This window comes from Melospiza georgiana, chromosome 1 (genome assembly GCF_028018845.1).
Source record: "Melospiza georgiana isolate bMelGeo1 chromosome 1, bMelGeo1.pri, whole genome shotgun sequence".
Taxonomy (NCBI): domain Eukaryota; kingdom Metazoa; phylum Chordata; class Aves; order Passeriformes; family Passerellidae; genus Melospiza; species Melospiza georgiana.
Genome location: NC_080430.1, coordinates 13,228,165 through 13,235,545, shown reverse-complemented (window position 1 = coordinate 13,235,545; position 7,381 = coordinate 13,228,165).

The window sequence follows — 7,381 nt, the reverse complement described above, 5'->3', positions numbered from 1 at the left end:
ATTTTACTGTTTTATACCGAAAATTATCTTGAAAGCCTCTGTCTCTGTTGTTTCTGTGTCCATGGGAAACTTGCCAAATATTATACTGACTCTCCCAATATCATTTGCATACATTAAAAAATATAAGACTCCTTCACTATGGAATAGAAACTGTGCCCACATATAGCTCAAAGCTGGCTTGAGAGCAAGGATTTGGTACATTCTTATCTTCTTTAACAGTTACCCTAGAAGTTAATGTTCTTCTTGAACTGAAAAAGGTTTTTTGCATAAACATCTACTGTTTGAGAAACTTGCTGTTTAAATACTGAAAGTCAAATGATTACTTTGGTCTTCCACTGAAAATTTTACAACTGTAAAAGAATAGTTTTCTTCTTTTCATTTTTTTGAAAAAAAGTCAAAAACCTCCTCATCTGAACATTTTCTGACTCTCTATATGGAAACCATGGTTGCTGCCTTTCAGTGTTAAATGATATGTTGTGTATAAAATCAGTTCTAATTTATTCTAAGCCTTCTGAGTTATGTGCAAGGAAAAGACAGAAGTTTTCTGTTGGTTTAAGCAATGAGGTGCTTAGGTGATTTATTAAGCGAACTCGTATGTATTGCTGCTAACTCTTCTGGTTTTGTCATGAGTTTATAGTGTTTCTCTTAAGCAATCATTTCTTGGAACTGTGTAGTTTCATGATGCTCCTTGCTTTTTTAAACAAGAATCTATTATGTTTTAGACATCACGCAAGTATAAATTGTTTGTGAATATAAAGTAAATTTATTTCTAAGGCAGAAAAAACCTAACCAAAAAGACTAATGAAATATAATTCGTATTTATTTTAACCAGTCTGTATTCAAACCTATTTTAGAATTTTACTGGAACTTATTCTTAGTTTTCAGCTGTTTCAGCATTGTAATTTTTATTTAGAAAAAAAAAAAAGTACTCACTCTCAAGTTTTAAATTAAATAATTTTGAATAAAGTAAGTGCATATAATTTAACTTTATTTTAAGACAAAAAGCCCCAATGTAAACACTAGCCCTTCTTGAAACATGAACTATCACTCCCCTCTGCCCCAGCCTTAAAAACAACCCAATTCAACAAGAGACAAAACTATGCAAATCACTGGCTCTAGGGACAAAGTTGCAGAATAAAAATGTAATTCAAAACAATAATTTTTTTTTATATGTGCCAGTCTTGAAAAATATAGGAATGCTTACTTATCTTACACAGCTCATCAATGTAAATCAGTAAATATATTTCAACTTTTCACTGATAAAGTATCTGTGCAACAGAAGAAAAATAACACAATTTATTGGTAATGTATAGCATGATATTACTGTGGGAGGTTTTTAATTCAAAGCAAGTATGATTGCTAAACCTTGACCTAAACCTTTGTAAGAGTGGTTTTGGTGAGACTGGAAAATTTCTCTTAGATTTTCTCTCTCCCTGTAAGTGAGAATGGCTACAGCTCCTTTGTGTTGGTGAGCACCATTGGGCAGTTCCACAGCCACTGGTTGTTATTATCATTTTCTCTGTGCTAGAAATACCAAGACTTTCCATTGCCAGAGAAAAGTATAAATATTTTTGGTAAAATAATTTTACCAAACACATTTTTCCTACTGGCAAAGAAAGCTCTGAAACTGTTTGGAAGCTAAAGCTAAACAGAAGAGTAAACCTTTAGTGAATTTGAAGTGCTGCTTTTATAATTGTGTAGTCACCCAAAGAGTGACCTGTGGATGGTCTTATGCCAACAAATAATCCTAAACATACAAAACCAAAATATTCTTACATATTTTGGCAAAACCCCTGTATGTCACAGCACATGACACTATAGAAACATTTAGGTGCTGCCACTTCAAATGACTGGTTAAGTACCTGGCATAGTTTTTTATAACACTTCATATAGCCCTATGAAAGATATAAGATGTCCAATTAGTTCTTCATATCAGAATTCAGATTGCATTTCATACTGTGACTTCCTAGTCAGAAACAAAACCAAGGGAACCTCTCCATCTGAACCCCATACAAGACTGAAAAATAAAAGCAGCAGTTCTGAGTGGATGTGTTAGAGTTCTAAGACACATTGTTGGGGTTGCCAATGATTTGGCAGCCCCAAATGTCTGGAAAGGAGTAATTAACATATGGGATTTTCTAACTCCAGAAGATAAGGCCAAAATTATTTTCCACTTAAAAAAAAATTCTCAAAGGAAATATTATTCAAAGGAAATATTATTCAAAGGAAGGCCTTCTTAGATCTTGATTCCTATACCTAGAAATGCATTAAAATAACACAATGCCTGCCATCAGGGCAGAAATTCACCTTATTAGGTGAATGTCCACCTTTAGGGATTATTGTAAACCAAAACAGGATTAATAATTTCCATAGCTGCTCTCCCAGTTCTGTGAGTCACAAACTTTGAAGATGTTTATGTTCCCCTGACCAGGTCATGATTAACTTTCTTCTGCTGCTGTGTTAATAGGTGAATTATCACACTCTGAGTAACAAACCAAAGTAATAAAATCGTATTAATCCCTGCCCCGAACAATGAAAACTGGTTTCAAATGAAGATTGCTATCAGAATAAAGACACCCAAATGATATCCTAACAAACACTCTTCATTTAATTTCTAATGGTTTTAAAACTATAGGTATTTTAGTCTTATGATGGGTCTTATGTGAGTTCTAAATTTCACTCTAATAGTAATTTGCCCTTTAGTCTCCCATTGCCAGGAAAGTTAGTGTTGCAGTCTTACTGGCTGACTGACTCAAGTGGTCTTTACTGAACTGTAAGCATGACTAATTATTAGGAAAGTAGAGTGCAGAAACAGAATTTAAGAGATTTATAATATTTGGAAAACGCATTTCCCATAATAACAAAAGGGTTGGTTTTGCATTCATGGCCATATGAGGCAGAGAACCATTAGGAAAAAAAAGGAAAGAAAAAGAAAGAAAGAAAGAAAGAAAGAAAGAAAGAAAGAAAGAAAGAAAGAAAGAAAGAAAGAAAGAAAGAAAGAAAGAAAGAAAGAAAGAAAGAAAGAAAGAAAGAAAGAAAGAAAGAAAGAAAGAAAGAAAGAAAGAAAGAAAGAAAGAAAGAAAGAAAGAAAGAAAGAAAGAAAGAAAGGAAAGAAAGAAAAATAAAGAAAGAAAGAAAGAAAGAAAGAAAGAAAGAAAGAAAGAAAGAAAGAAAGAAAGAAAGAAAGAAAGAAAGAAAGAAAGAAAGAAAGAAAGAAAGAAAAAGAAAACCAGTGTTTACTGGAAGAGCTGAATGCCTAAAAAAAAATCACTAAGGTTAGCAATCCTGCAACTTCAGTACTTAGTCATATGAGTGTGTGCTAACTGAGGTACTCCTAGCCAGAGGACATAAAAATGCTTTCTTAAACTGCTATGTGCAATTTTAACTAATAAGGCCAGTAATACAGATGGGCAAACCTCAAAAGGTTCAGAGTATGGACACTGTTCCAGTAAGCACACATGCACATTTGAGTGATTATCTCCTTTCGTGTTTGCAAAATTGGACTGGAATCCTGACAAAAGTGAGCTGTTTTCTCCAGGGATAATTCAGCACTTTTAGTCAGGATTGCAAAGCAAGCTCTCGTCTCTTGGGGTAATTCAGCACTTCCAGACTGGAAATGCAGACATGCAACTAAACCAAAAAGGACATATACACACAGAAAAAAAATTCTTTCCTTCTGAAAAAGATTGGTTACGTATCTTTTTAATTCCCTTATCCCTAGTCTAGCAGCATAAATACTGTGGAAAATTAAAAGATGTAGCCTACAACTTGCATTTTCCAAAATAACTTTTAAAGTACATATATACAAGCACGTGCATTAGGAAAAACATAAATAAAAACAGGCTTTGGGATGAAGAGAAAATAATTAAGTTTCATATCTTTTTCAGGTGATCTCCTAATGTTTGAATATTTGATACCTGAAGTTACATCAATTATCAAGACCAGGAGACTCCTAAATATACATCCATCCATCCATCCATCCATCTATCTATCTATCTATCTATCTATCTATCTATCTATCTATCTATCTATCTATCTATCTCAGGAGACTTTTATCCATTAAGAAATAAAAGCTATTTTCCAAGTTTTTTTGATCCAAACTCACAATAATAAATGATAGTGTTAATTGTATGTTGAATGATTTAGACTACCATATATATTTCACTTTAGCTGAAGCCAAAATTTCTAGGCAAAAAGTAGTATTGTGGTTTTTTAAAAAGAGAGAAAGAGAGAGGAAATGCTGTACAGATACAGATATTCACAAATCCAACGTGAACATAAATATTATGGAAAAGCATCACCAGGTAGACACTGAACCACATCTGAATAAAACTCAGGCAACAGACTACTGAGAGTCTTGTATGCAGGGATTTTTCTCTATGGAAAAAAGGAAGCAGTTCTGAATATTCAGTTGTTTATAAAATATTTTATTTGTTTCACAAAAAGCAATGAAAAATAATGTTTGGTACCAGTTCCACAGAAATCTGTATGATCCAAGATGTTCACCTAATTGTAGGCCTTTAACTAAGTCAGGAAATTCAGGTTCAAGAATTGCCAGAATCCCTGTGTCCATGGTAAAAGAAAGGAAACTGAATGTCTCTGTACAGGCACTTCCCTTTCTAGGTAATTTGAAAGGAAGTGTTCTCATATGTTAAATAATCAACTGTAATTGCTTATGACTATAATGTTTATGCTGTTTGAATGTATGCTGACATATTTGTATCTGGTTGTATAAACCTATCCTCAAAGGAAATTTGGTGTTCCTGCTTTGGAACTAAACACATGTAAACTGCTCCAGTCGACATGAGTGCTTTATTTCTGTCTCCTTCTGTGAGATATAGGTGATTCAGAAGGAGTGCTTAGGAAAAATGCATCCAAAACATAAAAAATATGTCAGCTTGTGACCTCAGTGATGCCTGCACAAGTTCTATATAATCATGAGACCATTACACTCAAACTGCAAATACAATAAGGTGGGACAGATGATTTGGAAGGAGTTTCAAAAAAAAAATCGAACAAAGCAGCAAAGCCAGAACAATGTCTTTTGTGGTTAAAGCTTGAAAAACATTTTTAGGATACTGGTATTTTATGAGGACTTGAGGACAAATGGCTCATGCCTGATACAAAACAGGCTGGGAGTCTGGTAGATGTAAAAAACAAAATGGGGGGATGGAAGCAAAGCAGCACACCAGGAAAATCATCTTTGCAAAGTCATCCTGGATTGGTATTCAGGATAGCCTGAGTGTGACTGTCTGAGGGAAAACACTAAGGTAACTGAGAAAGAAAAGAGTGAGGATCTACGTGGAAATGAGAGTATATGAAATGCTGCATCTTTGAGAAGTTATTTAGAAGCACATTTTCGAGAATTAAGCATACCCTGGTAAAAGGATCTAGTGGAAAACTTACTGGAGAATTTTCCCAGACTGCAGCGACTCACAGGATGGTTCACTCCTGTTTAGCATAATCAAGCAGAAGTTAGTCCAAGTGAGGGCTTGGAGTAGCACATTTTTAGCCCTGCTGTGCCTGAGTTCACAGCTAAAGAGCTGTGAGGAGGCATCAGAGACAGCCTGAGTCTGCCCTGAACAGGAGCACTCCAAACCAGAGACGTGTCTCTACAGATCATCAGCAGAGATGGAAATTGAATTTAGGTATGAAATCATCCAAGGAGGTGTGAAGCATGAAAAGGAGTCCAGAACCAGAGCCCTGTGCAGCGGTTTATAGGGAAAGGCAAAGGGTGGGATTAAACATTCAAAGTTCACATAGTGAGAACCATTTGAATCATAGATGGAGATACCAGGGGGAATGACATTAGGGATATTGCCATCCAACACGGCTTTTGGAAGAAGAATTTGTGTCAAAGTCACCAAAGTCTAAATGCAAGTCTGAATTCAGCATCAGTTGTGTGGTTTGGATATGAAAACTTGGTCAGTCTGGGAAAAAATGATGCAGTGGAACATAGAAAGAACAGGAATTAGGTTACTGTGAATTTCCTCTGGCAGGAAGAGATGAAGAAAGGAACAGCAAGGAAGGAAAGAGGGAAAGAAAGAATTTTGGCAGTGGAAGGTTTTTGAGCTTATTTGTAATGTAAAGTTGAAGTCACAGAGGTAAGGAGGCCTCCCTGGAGCTTGGAGGGAGCCACTCTTCTTTCATCTAAGGGACAAAGAAGAAAGTGAGCTGGTCAACAGTAATGAGGCAGATGCTGAGACAGAGGGAGCTTTTGATGTCTGTATAGGAAAGATACTAAAAAAAAATATTGTTTTCTGTGATAGTTCTGTGAGAAGAAAAACTAAAAATGTACATAGAAAACAAAGACATCTCAAAAAGACTCTCCAAAATAAGATACACAGGTTTGGGGAGAAATTTGAAAATGGCAGATATGTTGGTATGTTATACACACTTTTCAGTGGTACATCACTTCATGCTTATGTGAAGCCAGCCTGGATGACCTGGACGCTTATTTAGTGTCTGGATGTGCCTCCCATTCAGAGCCTGAAATTTCTAAAAAATGCTTGGGGAACAACTTTCAAAAACAACTCTGTCAAATCTGTGACTGCTATATATAAAAAAATTTGAAAATAGGTTTCTGATGGCATGAAAAACGTATGAAAGAAATTGAGTCTACAGCTGCTTCTTATTAACACTATCTTCAGGAGTTTTTATAAGCTGTAAAATAGAACATGCCAACATTGTCAGTTATAATTAGGCTTCTATTTCAAGATTCCTTTTAAAAAAATAGACACAAAATTTCTACACCAAAGGTGAATAATAGTCTTTTTATAAGTCTTTCTGACATAAAATGATGTTGAGGTTCAAGGGCAAACTATTTTAAGGACCAAAAGAACCCGTGGACTCTTCTAAAGTTCAGTGTCATGGCTATTATTTAAAATATCATATAAAATAACATTTCTTACTGTAAATTAACATAGATGACATAAAGTTCATGAAATTACAAGAAATTACATCAATTAAGGTCCTGGGCTTTTACCTTTACTATTCCTTAATTCCTAGCTTTGTTTCAAAGAGAAAAGGATTCTCTACTCTAAGGTGTGTCTTCTGTACATTTCAAGAGCATTTTCTTCTTTTCAAGCATCTGTTTCTTTTAGAAGGGTGAATTTTACCTTGGAATTGCATGGGGAAATAAAATTTATCTTTAACCAAAGACTCATTACTCGTACATATTATTAGGTACATACAAAATGTAAAATTTTCTTGGCTCAACTCACATACTAATTTCAAGACAAAGTTCAGCCTCTACAGAAGCATTTTTATCGTGTAGTTTTAAACTTCAAATTTTATAGTTTTCATCTGGCAGGAGCTTAACTGAAATTGAATTTTGAAATTCCCACAGATCTCATTACAAGAAACTCATTTTGTTCTGAAC